The following is a 16,083-nucleotide window of genomic DNA, read 5'->3' on the forward strand; positions in this document are numbered from 1 at the left end:
GGTAAAAAGAGATCACCTTTTCCATCAACAGAACAAACAACCGAATTTCCAAATTTTGTTTTAATACACTTTATATTAATAATTTTATACGAATGATCAACTACTAAGTCTTCATTTGCCCGAACACGATTGGGCAATGTGCATGAAGCGGTGTCATTTAATGACTGAAGAGTATTATGATGATTGGAATTCATTTTAATGATTTAAGTAATGCACGCGGACAGTAAAACTAGAATGAAGTGTCTGAAACTGAAATGAATAATAGATCTCCTTGTATGAAATAATTTATTACGTCACACAAAAATGATAAGCAAAAGCGTAAATTTGATTGGTTCTAAAATTAAAATATTTCATCATCGGTAGAAACCACCGAAGAAGAGGAAGAAGACGATGAAATATGTACAGTACTTGCTAATGTATATTTTTTCAAATGTAATTTAATACAACACCTTTTAAATGACTGTATTGAAAATAATGGTTTGTTGATGCACCATCCACACCAAGACCCAGAATCACCTACGTATTGGTACAATTTAGTAGATTTTATGACATAATGTAAAACAACTTTTTTTAGTTTAATACTAAAATCTGAATAAGATGTAACGTTTAATGAAATTATGTGGTCCACACATTTAAAACATACTCCAAACATACAGAGGTATTCATCATCACCAAACGTAACATCATAAAAATCGAAATTTATGCAAATGTACTTGTATCTTTGAATATTTCGAATATGTAGTCCGTATTCATTATAATAAGGGTTTTGGTATATCAGTAGTTTCATAAAGTTTTCACACTTCACTCTTTCACCCCACGTATAATTTTGATTAAGACAATTTTCACATTGACAATTAGCAAATTCGGTACCACTTTCAGCATTTTCAACGGAGATTATAATATCATTCTCAAGTCTTTCAGTCCAATAAAATTTGAGAAAATCGTACCATAAAATTGTCGGTAAAATATTGTATAAATTAACAATGCTATTTCCAAATGGAAAAGATTTTATTATTTGTATAAACGTTAAGTTTTGCAACGATTTTGGAGCTGAACCACTCATTTTTACTGTAATTGATTGATTGATTAGCAAACGACAGCACGACTTATTGCAATTGATTCGACTGGAAATATAAGAATATAAAACACGGAACTTTACCACTGAGGGAACGTTTTTTAATAAATCTGGGAAACCACGATTACCATAAATTACGTAATTGAACGGAAAACCTAACCAATGAACTAATTTGATAAAAAGCTGTAGTTTTCCTTAATATTTCATTAATCAGTAATAAAGTTAAAATCTGATTTACTCATCATTCTGACAAATTGGGATAATTTAAATCAAATTGTTTTTCATTAGAACAATTTATTTCGAATATCGACAAATCTTTAATATTCGATCGGGTGAACACAATTAAATTCATATTATTAAAAACCGTTAACACTGATCGAGTTGGTGATGTAATATTTTCTACAGATAAGACGGAAACATTACCACTAACAGAATGTTTTTTATAAAACACGGAAACCACTTTTACCACAACTTCGTATTTTTACAAAATCCTTTAAACTAATTTGATAAAAAACGGTGGTTTTATTAGCATTTTATTTATAAAACTTATAAAAAATATAATATAAGTATAATTAAAATTTTTAATTTACTCATTATCATCTTCTATTTCTTCTCCTTCTTCTTCTTTATTTTCGAATGTTACAAGCCGAGATAGTAAATTCTTAATTTGAATCAAAATGTTTTCATTGGGGCAATTTATTCCGAATATCGACAAATCTTTGATAGCGGATCGTGTGACCGCATTTAAAAATTCATCGAACTCAAAGAAATTCATTTTATTAAAAAAGTACATTTTTCCGTTAACATATCGTATTGCACCTAATAATTTATGTGCAGGAACGCCTGGAAATCGTTCCGATATCAAGCCGACACTATTTATTTTATTAGAACACGGATTAATGTTTACAAATTTATTATGATCGAGAAATAATATCACATCACCAGAATAAGTCATTAATGCTGAACGAATTGGTGATGAAATGTTAAACATTTTTTCTACAGTTATCGGGTTATTATTTTTACTTGATAATGTTAATTGAGGTAATTTTACGATATAAATTTGATTTTTTACAATAATCATTACTTTTTCTTCATTATTTGAAGGCAATTGAAATATTACAGAAATTTCCTTAAAATCCAATGGAAGAAATTTCAACCAATCAGTAATTAACATTGGTTTCGTATATGAATTTTTTCCAATTTCGATTAACCATACCCATTTTTTGTAAAAAATATAAAAATGGTTTTTTACAATTAAAAACGTACTGATTTTTTTATTTAATTTACACAAATCCGGATATGTTTCATTTTGTCCTGAACTCGATGAAGATGAGCTGATACTAGTGGTAGCTGTAGTAGTTGTGGTTGTTGTTGTAGCAGTAGTTGGAAAAGTATTTTCATTCTTCTGGTTAATGCTTTTGGTAGTAGGCAAATATGTTCCATATAAATTTTCAATTGCTCGTATATCATCAGTATCTAAAGATTTTTTACCATGTTGATAATAAGCATACATAATAGATGAATTTATATATGAATGTTGTAATCCTAAGGTATGTCCGATTTCGTGAAGAATAACAGACAAAAAATCTAAATCATTTTCGTTTGGGTTATCGTAAAAATTCCATCTTTCCGCTGAATCAATATGCACTTCCGATACATTTGAATGATTAGGATAATCAGCATGTGCTAAAACTCCTCCTTCTCCATCTAATTTACTAGAGCAGGGTCTTCGATGTATGAAATAAGAATGCACACCGTTGGCGAATGTAATAAAAATATTTGGAAATCTGCTGAAATTCTCTTCGATAAACTTAAAATTGGTATTTTGCTCCCAAATTTGAAATGCTTCACGAATAATTTTTTTAATTTTTTCATCTCTCATATATGCACGCCACGTGAGGTTCATGTGATGCCATATTTTATCTTTCTTTACATTAAAATCCGATAAGGTATCCGGTATACCACAACGAGGACGTTCGATAAATTTTAATGTTTCGTTATCAATCTCTCCAGTCGAATTTAAGCTGTAGAATTCTTGAAATTCAAATAAAGCAGATCTTATTTTTTCGTAATTATTTTCTAATAATGATAAGGAGTCTGATGATGATAATGATGATGATGATTCGTCAGTACTATCACCGAAAAGATACCCATATTTATACAAATAATGAACTACAATTTTCTTTTCATCTTCACTATAACTGTTGAGATAATTCCCATAAATTATCATGCGATTTAAACATAACCACAAAACTAATAACAAAGTCGTTTTCATCATTATTTATTCGTAAAGATGAAGTGTTTAACTAAGAAAAAAATCGTAGTTACGTCTTTATATATCTATATTGAAATCAAATACATATGTATTTATAATTACATAGTACAAACATATTTATCATTACAATAGAAGCTGTAGGCACCTATGTATTACTACAATTCATATTGTACAATTTGATTTCTATTTAATTTATTGTATGTAAATGTAAGTAAGCCTGAAAGTAGTACGATTAGAGACATTTCAATAATCGATATAACTAACAAGAAATCATTGTAATGTTTGCATTTTGCTAATTTTACTTTTTCATCAAATTCATTAAAAATATTATTTACAACATTATTCCATACAGATGAAAAATTCATTGACGGTTCTGATGGTTTTATTATTGAAATTGAAGACGTAGTTATTGGTACTTCCGCTGACTGTGATAATTGTGTTGGTGGAATAAATAACGAATTTGATAATTTAATCCAATCAGAATCGAAATAAGATCGATTTTGAAAAACAAATCTTAATTTATAAAATATTGTTCGATTTGATGATGTCATCATACTCGTTATTGTTGGTGGCATCGTCGTCGTCGTCTCGGTTGCCGATATCGATGAATCGTAATCGAAATTATTTTCTTCATCTTGAAAAATTGAAAGTTGAAAATCTCGCCCCATATTTTTCATCATCATCCAATTATCAGGCCATGTATCGTTAAAATTATCACTAATGGAGATATAACATTCAATTATATCCGAAGTACGTTGTACATGTAGAATGTTGTTAATTAATACAACAAATAATACATATATATTCATCATCTTCTTATTGTGTTTTATGATGTTGTTGTTGATGATGATGTTGTTGTTGATGATGATGATGATGATGATGATGATGGTTTCGTTTGATGTCAATACACCTGGGGCAATTTTCTAAAGAGGGTGGTGGTCCGTCAATTACATCGACGTTCTCGTTGTAGTCGTTGTCACAATAGTAATGTTCCAAACAGGGTAAATGATTTTTGATATCGGAATCTTCTTTAAAAATTGCTGGTAACTGGTTGTAAATTTGAAATAAATCAATCGAAGATAAATTAATCAATTGAAATTTAATTTTATCCAGTAGATAAATTTTGGTTTCTTCAAAATACAAAATTTCTTGTAATAACTTTTTCTGTCTAATCACTTCACTACAACGATTACTGCTGCTGCTGCTGCTGCTGCTGCTGCTACCGTTATTGCTACTACTGCTAGTATCACTACTGTTATTGTTCATAGCAACACACACACAAATAATTTGATTTAATTTGATTTATGGAAGATCATTTATATAACATTTCTCCCACTTTTTTACTATCAGTTTTCATATAAAGATTATTATTTTTACCATTTTTGATGACAATAAATATTATACAATATGTATTTGAATAAAAATTTTGGTACAAAAAAATCTTGATCTTATTTCAAAGGTTGCAACTCTCAAATATATGAGCTGTCACACTATTTTTCATCATAAATTTTGGATCAGTCTCATTACGTATGCGAAAAAGAGATAGAGCATTGTCGAAAGAGGAAACTATATGAAAGATCATATTAAGACAAAAATCAGTCAGTGTTTCTACGTATAGAATGAATAAAGTGTCGAAGAGTGTTTCTGAAAATGGATCAATTTTGTTGTGAAGATGCAATCAAAATTTCAATAAGTAACATTGAGAATGATGCGTATTGTTCGTTTTCCGATTTTCTTCAAAAAAATAATGATAACATCATCATCATCAACAACAACAACAACAACAACAACATCACCATCAACACCAACATCGAGAAAAGTGTCATCTATAAATTTTATATCGATCTTATTCTTACGTGCAACAGATACATCGATAAAAAAATTTCATTTTATAGTGTAATGAGTGAAATAAAAAAAATACATCTTTTGTATAATAAACTAAAAGTGATTATTCCCCCCATCAAATGGAGATTTAAAACCAAATGCAAAAAATGTAAAAAGAAAAAGAAGACCATCAATTTACTGCGACGACTCCCGTAAGAATGATGGTGATTAAATTAGATCTTATTAGGTATGTAGTAGGAATAAATTTAGACCAATCATAATCATTATCAATAGGTACTTTATTTGTCATCTAGAAGAAAAAGAAGTTAGTTGTTAGCTAGCTAGCTAGCTGATAATATTGATGTGTTGGTGATTTCCTCAGCTCTCTACGAAATAATTAATAATGAAGATTATCGTGTGTGACATCCAAGGATTTTGTATTCCTGAATTTATTCCGAAAGAGCTTACACTGTTCGACGGAAAACAGATCAGCCATTACTTTTTCAAGTCTCCAATACCGTACCAATCACTTGATCCAGAATCGCGTCGACAAGTCAACTATTTAGAAAAATCGCATCACATGATACGATACACTTCAGGAATAATTCCATACCAAGAAATCGACAACATTTTAGGATATCATTTCGATTCCGAACATGGTGAGCGGGTCGATGTGATCTACGTTAAAGGAAGAATGAATGTAATTTTCTTAAAAGACTACTTCAAATATCACACCGACACCATTACATGGTCTCCTGAAATTATTAATATAGAAAAAGACGTCAACACCACAATTCAATGCATCGAGAAATTTCCAAAGGCCATTCCGTTCTGCATGTATCATGAATATGCTTCAGGAAATAAAAAACTATGTATTTGTAGCGCCAATAATGCACATTATTTATATAATTGGATATGTAATAATAAAATTTATAAGAAATAAAATTTGTGTTTCGAACACTTTTGTCACCTTCTACAAGCTTAATTAATACAAATTCATAATTAAAATGATAAAATTAGAAATATCAACGTTTGCGGTGAATGCAATATGCTTTCGTATCTGCAGGAAAACCACTTGCGGCTTCAATATCAACCTTAAGAATCGATTCGAAAGTCACTAACTTGGTTGATTGCACTTTAAAAATAATATTTAAATTACTACAACTACTCTGTACCTTGGAATTCAAATCATAGAGCTCCTTTAACCCTCTGGTCCCCTTTTTGTTGTTTCTTAAACAAATTTTAAATTACGTCGTAATTAATCTGACATCTGTTATAGCCAACTGGCATTGTGATTTTGTGAAGATTTTTGTTGGAAAAGCATTCTCGAAGTATCTTTTACCTTTCTGAGGGTAAATTGAGGTCTCTCGAACCCGATTTTTTCATTCGCAGACATGCAATTTTGAATCGTCTGGAAGTGGATGGCAACTTGATTCAATTTTATTTCTAACTCTCTCAATCGACAAATTCGTTACAATATCAGCAGGATCAAATTCATACATGCCACAGTCGAGGAAGTTGAAGCACAAAAATAGAGGTAATAATATCAATGTCTTGATTTTAACACTAACATCTATATTAACATCATTTACCGCATAAAGATTGATTTAACACAATTTATTCGTTAGATTCGAATTTAAATTCAAATTATGAAATGTAGAAAAATCGTATTCTGAACAGGCTATTTACGACGACTCCTTACCTAAAAACGCCAAACACGCTTTTCATATATGTAATTAGTTAAGTAATTCTTTATTGCTTATATTGCACGCCCTTTATTTTGAATAATAAATAAAACTTTATACTTTTATTTAATTTTATTTGTATATAATATATTTACAAAGCAATAAATTGAAAAGAAGGCTTCCTTTTCCGTGGTCTTCCACGCCTTCGAATTGTCTCAGGATACTGTGAAGATATTCAAAAATAAATTCCTTGAATTGAAAATATATGAAAAAAGGAACTCACCTTATGGTAAATATGTAGGCCCCATGTATTGTTTATACAACCTACACTGCCTAGTTCACACCCTGATATATTGAGAATTTCAGCATCTTCAGGGAGTTTTTCAAGAGACACCAAGACAAACTGATAAAGATAGGTTAAAATAAAACATAAATATATTATATAAAGATCATAAACTTACAAATTTAAGATTAGGCCATCGGTTTCTAATAATTGATTTGACTTCTTCTCTTGTTTGCGTATTCATTTTGAATACTTGTAAATTACGGAAGTTCAATTGGATTTATATTTGCACGCACCACCCACTCACACACCTCTTATCGAATTCAAAATTTGCGCTAAAAATATGACATCTACTAATGTTGATCGATTTGCAGATTCCTGCATACATTAGACGATCTGCAGAATTTTTTTTTTTCATTAATTTATTATTATATAGGTACTCGATCGCTATAATAGTGTCATTGCCCCATACACTTTTTACATATTTCCAGAAAATTTTTTAATCGATAATACAGATTTCTACCACACCACGATGGATAGATGGCGTGCACTCCACCATTTTTAAATATCCCGCTACAGAAAATCGTACATACGACCCACCAAAAGTCTCATAAAAAATACAAGCAGCGACTGAAAATCTCAAACACCTTGTTTATACCCTGCGAACTATTTTAAATTTTTGTCTTGTTTGAAAACATCTAGTTTGGTCTGTTATCAATGTTTGCGGTTATTCCGAGAAACGCGGAAATCAGACCAAATGACCACACCCAAATAACGAACTATTTTACATGTTTTTTCCGAGAAATTATAATATTTTTTTCCGAGAAATTGCAATTTTTTCCGAGAACCGCACTCAAATTTTTTTGAATTTTTTGCTCTCTCTCTAGCGCCCTCTATGATTGTCACCCAAACCGTCACCGCCATCTTGATCCTCTACCAGCTGTCACAATTAAAGACGCCATCTTGAACGATCAAATGTCAAATTTACAGCCATCTGTCAATTCAAATTTCCCGCCGCCAGCTGTCAAATTTCCACCGCCATCTGTCAAATTTTTAAATTTTCCGCCGTTTAGCCGCGCACGCGCAAATTGAACTGTTTATCGGCTCGCGGCGCCTCCAACCGGCTACACATTTCAATTTCCCGCCACCAGCTGTCAAATTCGCACCGCCATGTGTCAAATTTTTAAATCACCCGCCACCTGATTGGCAGATGACCAGCAATACGCCGGAAGAGCCGCCGACACCATCTGTGCGCCTGATTGGTAGATGACCAGCAATACATCACCGGACGGGCGCTCGAAATTACGACTTCCGGTCTAGAACCGGCTTTGTTACACTACTCAGATCAGTGAGTGGTATTACAAATCCATTGAGATAAGGACGTCGTTGATGTACCGTTTTGATTAGCATAATCAGCTCCATCAAAATTTGGTTGGAAAAAAGATAAAATCAACACCCGGACGGAGGTTAAATAGAGTCATAAATAAAAAAGGCAGTAAGTGCCATCCGGGGAATTTACGATTTTTATTCTTTCGGGAATAAACAAACGCCGTCATAAATGTATAAAATTTATATTAAAGTTCTTTTATATTTGCGTTTACGGCTGACATATCAGTGAAATTACGCTTTTATGGCGCACGTTCTGGTAATTTCGGGACTATCTCAATAATTTTTCTTTACAATAAAACGCGATGTAATGTCGTAATTTGGGCGCGAGATTCTCACGTAAATATTACATTGTTGCGCAATGCGCGATTTTGCATTAATTTCTCCGAAAATTCCAGTTATCGAGAGCAACCTTTTCGATGACATGTTTATAATAATAGTCTCTTTTCCTCGAAGGTCGGTAATTAAAAAAATGGCATCCTTGGCACAATCTGCAAAATTTCATGCTAGAGCGAAGTTTGAAGCAAAAATTTATGTCCCTTTCCATCGCTCCGATTTGAATAAAGTCGAAATAAATCATTCGCAAAGCGACCAGCAAGCTCATATTTTAGATCGTGTATCTAGTACACATGTATTGTTGTCTACTTTCCTAGTCTTTATCGAGATCCGTTTTTCTCGGCTATTAATCAATGAAATCAGCCTAGAAAGTGGACAAAATTGGAGTGTCCGGAATGAAAAATGATTTTTCGACGCCGGTCATCGGACACTTTCACGCCGAAGCTTGTCGGAGTGGTGTTATTAATGGTAATTGGAGGCAAGAATTGATTGGGTACAATGTTTCAACTTTGTACTTTGTATCGCTGTTAGGATACACGAGACTTTTGACGTCCCAAAACGAAGAAAACCAAAGTCAAAATTATGCGTGTAACTGTACATTTCCCGCTTCCTCGAATCCCAATTACCGTCGGCGCAGTCTGAGGAGCTAATTTGGAAGTTTCTGCATTTTGGCAGCACAGCGGTAGTGCCATCAATAACTTCTGTCAGAGCAAACTAATGATGTCTTTGCTGGTTTCTCGGTGCATCGCGAATTCGCCGATCAAAGCTCGTTAATAAATCACCTTCTGTTACTTTACCCGCCACCTACACACAGTTTTATCTCTTCGCTCCTCCATCTGTTTTCACAGTAAAAACCCACCGGATCGAATCGCAAATCCGACTTTAATTAAGTCTTGTACCGTTAATTACAACTAAATCTATTCCAAAATTACTTTTAATAAAGCGTGGCAAATCCTGTCAAATCATGTGTTCGCCATGTTGTAATCATAATAAGGATAACAGGTAATTAGAGGTCGACTTTGTAGCGGCGGTGTCTTGGGGCATGTATTTTTGTATTGGGACGCCCCCTTCTTTGATGTTATCTAAGCGGACAATAGAATCGGAAATCACATGCTCGAGGGACATTGAATGTGATTGATGGTTGTGCAGGACCGGTTGGGCATTTTTACGTGTTTGGTGGAAACTGGGGCGACGTGAAGGGCGACAGGTCGGAAAATGACCAATAGGAGCCCACCACTGCCGATTTATTAACCATAAAAGTGATCTTGTTTATTTTTTTCAATTGTCAATAAATTAGACAAAAATTCATATTTTATGTTTTGGTGCTCATTAAAGCACTGTTTCAGTCTCTTAAAGCGTTGTTTTGTAATAATATAAAAGTAGGACTAAAATGTTACTTCTGGACCAGGACATTTGGCGTCTTAAAAAACAGGACAGAATCCTACAAAGTGAGCCGTTTTCCCAAAAGCAAACAGACAAAACAGGCCTGAAACCTCTCACAAAGCATGTATTTTTATCCACCCCAAAAGTACCCAAATATGTATGTGTAGACCACCAAAAATTCGGCACACGAAAAAACCGTTAAAATCTCTCAAAATAATAAAAAATTATATCAAGAACGCCCTAAAAGGCTAAACCGAAAAAGGCCAAAAATTCTCTAAAAAGCATTAATTTTTATTCAACCTAAAAGTATCTTCAAAGAAAGTTTATTGGATCAATTAATTCTTGGTGTTGTTGACAAATTATCAAAATTACAATTTATTCCCCAAACATCAAATTTGACAAAAAATGCTGACGCACGTTTCGATAGCAATGCTATGAAGTTCAATCATCTGATGATGATAGCATTGCTATCGAAACGTGCATCAACATTTTTTGTCAAATTTGGTGTTTGGGGAATAAATTGTAATTTTGATAATTTCTAAAAGTATCTAAATATCTATAGACCACCAAAAATTGGGCACATGGAAAAACAGGGTCGAGTCTTACAAGTTTATTGTTTTTCCAAAAGTAAACATCCGAAAAAGACGTAGAAAACTTACAAAATGCCTTGTTTTTAAGCAGCCCAAAATGACTTTTTATTTCTGGACATTTAGCGTCTTTAAAAAACAAGTCAAAATTCAAAAAATTTTGCTGTTTCCCCAAAAGTCAACAGCCAAAAAAAACCTAAAAGCATTAACTGCACCTCAAAATACAAAATATCTGTAGACCACCAAAAATTAGGCACACGAATAAACTGTTGAAATCTCTCAAAATAATGCAAAATTACTTCAAGAACGCCTTAAAAAACTAACAACATGCTTTTAATCACGTCAAAATGGCTTTTTATTTCTGGCCCAGACTAACTGGTTCATGCAAAAAAAAAGAAAAACAACACCAAATCAAAGAGGTATATTTGGCGCCTTACAAAACAAGACAGAATGCTAAAAATTTATGTTTTCCAAAAGCAAACAATTGACAAAAGACATGAATTCTTCAAAAATCATAATTTTTTATGCGACCAAAAAATACTCGAAAATCAATAGACCACAAAAAAAAATCAGTGGCACCTGGGAAAACTGTTGAAAATCATCCAAAATCAAACATAATTACACTAAAAGCATCCCAAAAACCTTACAGCATTCCTTGTTTTCAAACACCCTAAAATAGATTTTTATTTTTGGACGAAGCCAATTGGCAATGTAAAAAATTCACCTGTCGAAAACAAATATTATCTATTCACAAAACATAAAAATCAAGTTACCTTTGATTTCTGTAAAATCAGAGTGTACTTTTCAATCATCATTTCATGGGACTGTTTAGTTCAGCCAAGTTGGTCCGAGCCACCATAAAATCATAAAAATTAGGCGGCAACCGCAAACGGACAGTTTGCGGTATTTTGTCATTTATGACGAGACATCTGTCCTGTTTAGGGATGCTGTGCTTATCGCAGGGTGCAAACTTGAGCAAATAAACCCTCATTATGTGCACTTGAGAATCTTTTGAAGCTGTCCCGTTGCGGTAGCCCACAAATTTTTAAGTTTCTATGGTGGCTCAGACCAACTTGGCTGAACTATACTTTGAAGTTTGTTGTCAATGTCAGTTCAGTTTGTTTAATTTTAGTTTACCTTAGAGAACTTTTTGTTGAAACTTCCCAATGCAGAAATTATCTATTTCTTACGCTTTCTTGCAAAGTGAGTCGAAATTAAAGATTTCATTTTGAAATTTTGGCATTATAATTGTCAAATGTCCATTTGGTTACCAATCTCACCAACTGTTCCGCTTAGGGTTATTTTTTATCGCCAAACATAGTAACTTTTATGTTTTGTGAATGGATATTAAAAGCTTTTGTTATTAAATTTAGAAAAACTTACAGAAATTCGACACATACATAAACACTCCTCAAAAATACGTCACACTGTTATAGAAATTGTTCTTATTTTAACAGCATCTAATAATAAAATAATAGTAAAATGTCCCTAAATGGAATTTTTATTTCTGTTCTAAAAAAACGTTAAAATTAATTTGCATTCTTGATCTAAAGCTCAGAAAAAAGTGCGAAGAAATTAGAGAAATTAGAGAAGTCAGTCGCGGCCGTAATATTAGAGACGTCATTTTTTTACTGTTTTTTTATTAATTTGTAGGCGCTAAATTCAAAATGCAGCTTCTTGAGCGGTTAGTTAGCAGACCACTTTACAGAATGCTGCTTTTTAAAACTCTTGTAATTCCTGCAGCATGTCAAGCAAATACTGTCACATTTGTCAAATTGTCACCAAATTGTAGGAGCGGAAACAATAAATTTGATTTTGTCATATTTGGTGCAGATTAGAAAGTATTTTATTTTAGCTTTACATTCTTTAGCAGGAGATTTTGTGAACCAAACCTGTAAAATCAAATTGACTTGTTTCCACGACCGCTATCTAAACCTTAATATTCCTGCAGAGAATTTTTTTGTAGTTCCAAATTTAAAATGCGTTTTTGTGAGCAGAACAGAGCAACTGAGATATTTTTAACACATTTATATTGAAAAAAAAATTAAATTAGGCGTTGATATTACAAACCCTCACAATTAACTAAAAATTACATTTTTAAGGCGTCGCGACGCCAAAACTATCAGTGATAAAAAACAAATTTTTACGTCAGCTTCTAGAGCTTTGTCAACTACAGGGTGATTTTTAAAAATCGGCAGGCGTTGTAGAATTTTTATTTATGAACCGAATTTAAAAATTAAAAAAACAAATTAAATGGTTTTTAATTTAATATAAACTGATGAATTTAAAATTTTTCTAAATGTCTTAGTATTTTTTGGGCGATATTCAACTTTCTTATTTTAAATTAGCACCCATATTTTTTTTTGCATAATTTGGAAGATATGAATTTTCTTGATTCCGAAATGTGTAATATGTTCTACTTTTAAATTAAATTAATTTAAATTAAAAACCATTTAATTTGTTTTTAAAATTATTGAAATCGGTTCATAAATAATAATTCTACAACATCTGCCGTTTTTTATAAATCACCCTGTATAAGCGTATGCAAATTTTCAAAATTGTAACTTTAAAATTAAAGACGATTTTAGGGGTGGACACAAGTGTTGCCGGATTCTGTATTTATTCTAAGAATTAATTGGAGCATTTTCTTGGAATTTAAACTGTTTTTTTTTAAGTTTAATGACTATTTGAAAGATAATATGCAAATGAATTCTAGAAATAATGCAAATCTACAACTCTATTTCTCTGCTCTAATCAAGATAAAAACAGCAAAATTAAAAGAATGCTAACACTAAGATGAGGTTGTTAACATTTCGACGTCCCAAATTTCGGCAAATTTTCTCGAGTTTGTTTCAAAATCTCGATCCTAACACCTCCATAACTGTCACTCTTAAGCGGCTCCCTGATAAGCACCACGTATTCAATGATAAACTGCGTCATTACTAACATCATTTATATCTCTCGTACTAAAAGCCGGCATAATTAATTAGCGTCTGCAAGTAAAATTTATGAATACCGAAGAAAAACGGAAAAAATTAATCACTCAACTCGACTCTCATTGCTCTTTTTTGCCCCAACAATACCTAATAGAATCTCAACATCTCGCGCTTTGTGCTAAGATTATCGAAGCGTAAAGTGTAACTAATGATAACTAACAATGCTCTGTGTAAACACCCATCAGACGTGACTAGCCCACCCATTGGCAGAAAAAAAGAAGAAGGGTTTCTGGTCTGATCGAACGTTGATATCTCTCCGACTCGGCTTTAATAAATCGCGAGCTTTACTCGTTTTATTTGCGGCCTTGCACCCATTTCGAAAATATGAGGCAGTGCAAAAAAACATTAATATTCAACGATGGTGGGACGGTGTTTGTTTTATAGTGTTGTGGCCTCGAGGCGGAGATGATAAAACTTAACGAAAAGGAAGAAGTGGTCGTAAGTTAGACCTGGATTTTAATAAATACTGGGATGGGAGATTTAATTTAATTGGCGGCTTCAAGTAAACATTCGAATAAATTATCTTCCGCGGTTTGTACCACGGCGTGGGCTTCCAGAAATGAAGAAATCGCCGCCGACAGAAATTAATTAATCCCAGTTTTATTGATATCGAGGTTACTTTCTCTCATTTTTTTAGTAATCGTAACAGTTACGTCACCGTTGTCATCTTCATGAGCGAAAAAACGCCACCGATAAAAAAGATTTATGGTTTCCATATCAATTAAGCTATGCAAATTCGATTTTATTCGTGGATGGTAATTACCGTAATTTGCTGGAATTAAAACGTCGTCCTCCAGGTTATCTTCCTTTTGGTAAGGATGAAGAATGCGTTATTGAAGAAGACATAATTGCGGTCGTTTAGCTTACCTGAAACAAAAAGATTGCGGAATTAACGAGACGCTTACTCAAAAATGTTGTACGGAACCAATTGAATGATCTAGTTGCCTGTTACCGCGAACGTATGTCGTGATATCTGTCATTGCCCAACATCTGGCAACCATTTGACGTTTGAACATCAAGCTCAGACACACGCTTGTAAGTTTCCAGGCAACTAGATTAATTCAGTTTGGCAAAGGATGCGCCCTACATGGTCCCCGCGACTTCATTAGCATAATTTAATTAATAAATCTGCGTCACCATTTTCCGCACTAATTACACAACACCTGTCCCAGACAAAAAGCACCGTTGATGGATAAAAACGCCGCAGATTCAAATAACTTACCATAAACGGCATCGGACAAGTTTCCAAATCAAAATCATCGACACTTGGGTCGATTCCGGGCGACTCCGGGTGGTCGCCCTAAATTTAAAATTACATATTTGTTCAAACGTCAGTTGGTCTAATATTCCGGAGGAATTTTTCATCTGAAACCTGCAATTACTGGTAAATGCGAGCTGAGACGCGACCTTGACCTTGTTGGACTGGATTTGTACATATTTGACACTTAAAACTTAATCGTTGATTAATAAAACAGTGTTTCGTTCGGATTAATCAATCGGTCCATGGCCGCCCACGACGACCGTCGTTGCTAATCGTCTAACAATGGGTCCATTAAAAGCTTCTAGATAGTTTTGTAAGCGAGGCGATTTATCACCGGTTCATTCATGGAATCGGAACACGAAACCCATTTGGTCTGATCTAGTTCGCTAGATGGTAAACATGGAATTGCGTAAATGGTGGCCGTTTACGGGTTTAATTGTCTTTAAATTGCGCGGAGGGGACTTATCTAGGTGGCGAGAGAGAAAATCGGATTTCCACTGGTCTCACTACGAAATTTAAAAATAATTTATCCCCCAATTTTGGCTTTGCTAATTTGCGTCAAATTGCCAGAGTCCAATCGAACCGGTCGCAGAGCATAACCTGGCGAATTTACGAGGAGATTATCGCCTGAAACTGCGAAATAATCCTCAGGTTATAGAACCCGACTAATATCGATGTTGTCTTCTTCTTCTCGAAAGCGACATAATTAGAAGCATTAGTGCCCACGCTGAGCTAAAAAGGTGCCGAAAATTTTCAGGAAAAGACAGAGCTTATTATCCAGTCAGTGGAAATTTATAGAGCAGTTAGAGTTCAATATTCAAATGAGGCAAACTTGGATCTTTTCTAGTTTTAACGGCCCAATATAATTAAGTTATCGTAAACGTCCGACGCGAATTTATATCAAACGCGCTTTTTTATTGCTTGGATCGGTTTTAATTGACACAAACTAGCAGTTGCGTAAGAGGCCGTTGGCGGACGAAAACAAGTCCGAG

General features: G+C 33.3%; 1 protein-coding gene across 2 annotated transcripts in view; it reads right to left on the reverse strand.

The window, feature by feature from the left end:
* Nox (NADPH oxidase) overlaps nucleotides 1–16,083 on the reverse strand; it is a 54,009-nt gene that overhangs the window by 27,201 nt on the left and 10,725 nt on the right. The window lies entirely within an intron of this gene.

This window comes from Gnatocerus cornutus, chromosome 1 (assembly GCF_029298725.1).
Source record: "Gnatocerus cornutus isolate USDA-ARS CGAHR chromosome 1, icGnaCorn1.1, whole genome shotgun sequence".
Classification (NCBI taxonomy): Eukaryota; Metazoa; Arthropoda; class Insecta; order Coleoptera; family Tenebrionidae; genus Gnatocerus; species Gnatocerus cornutus.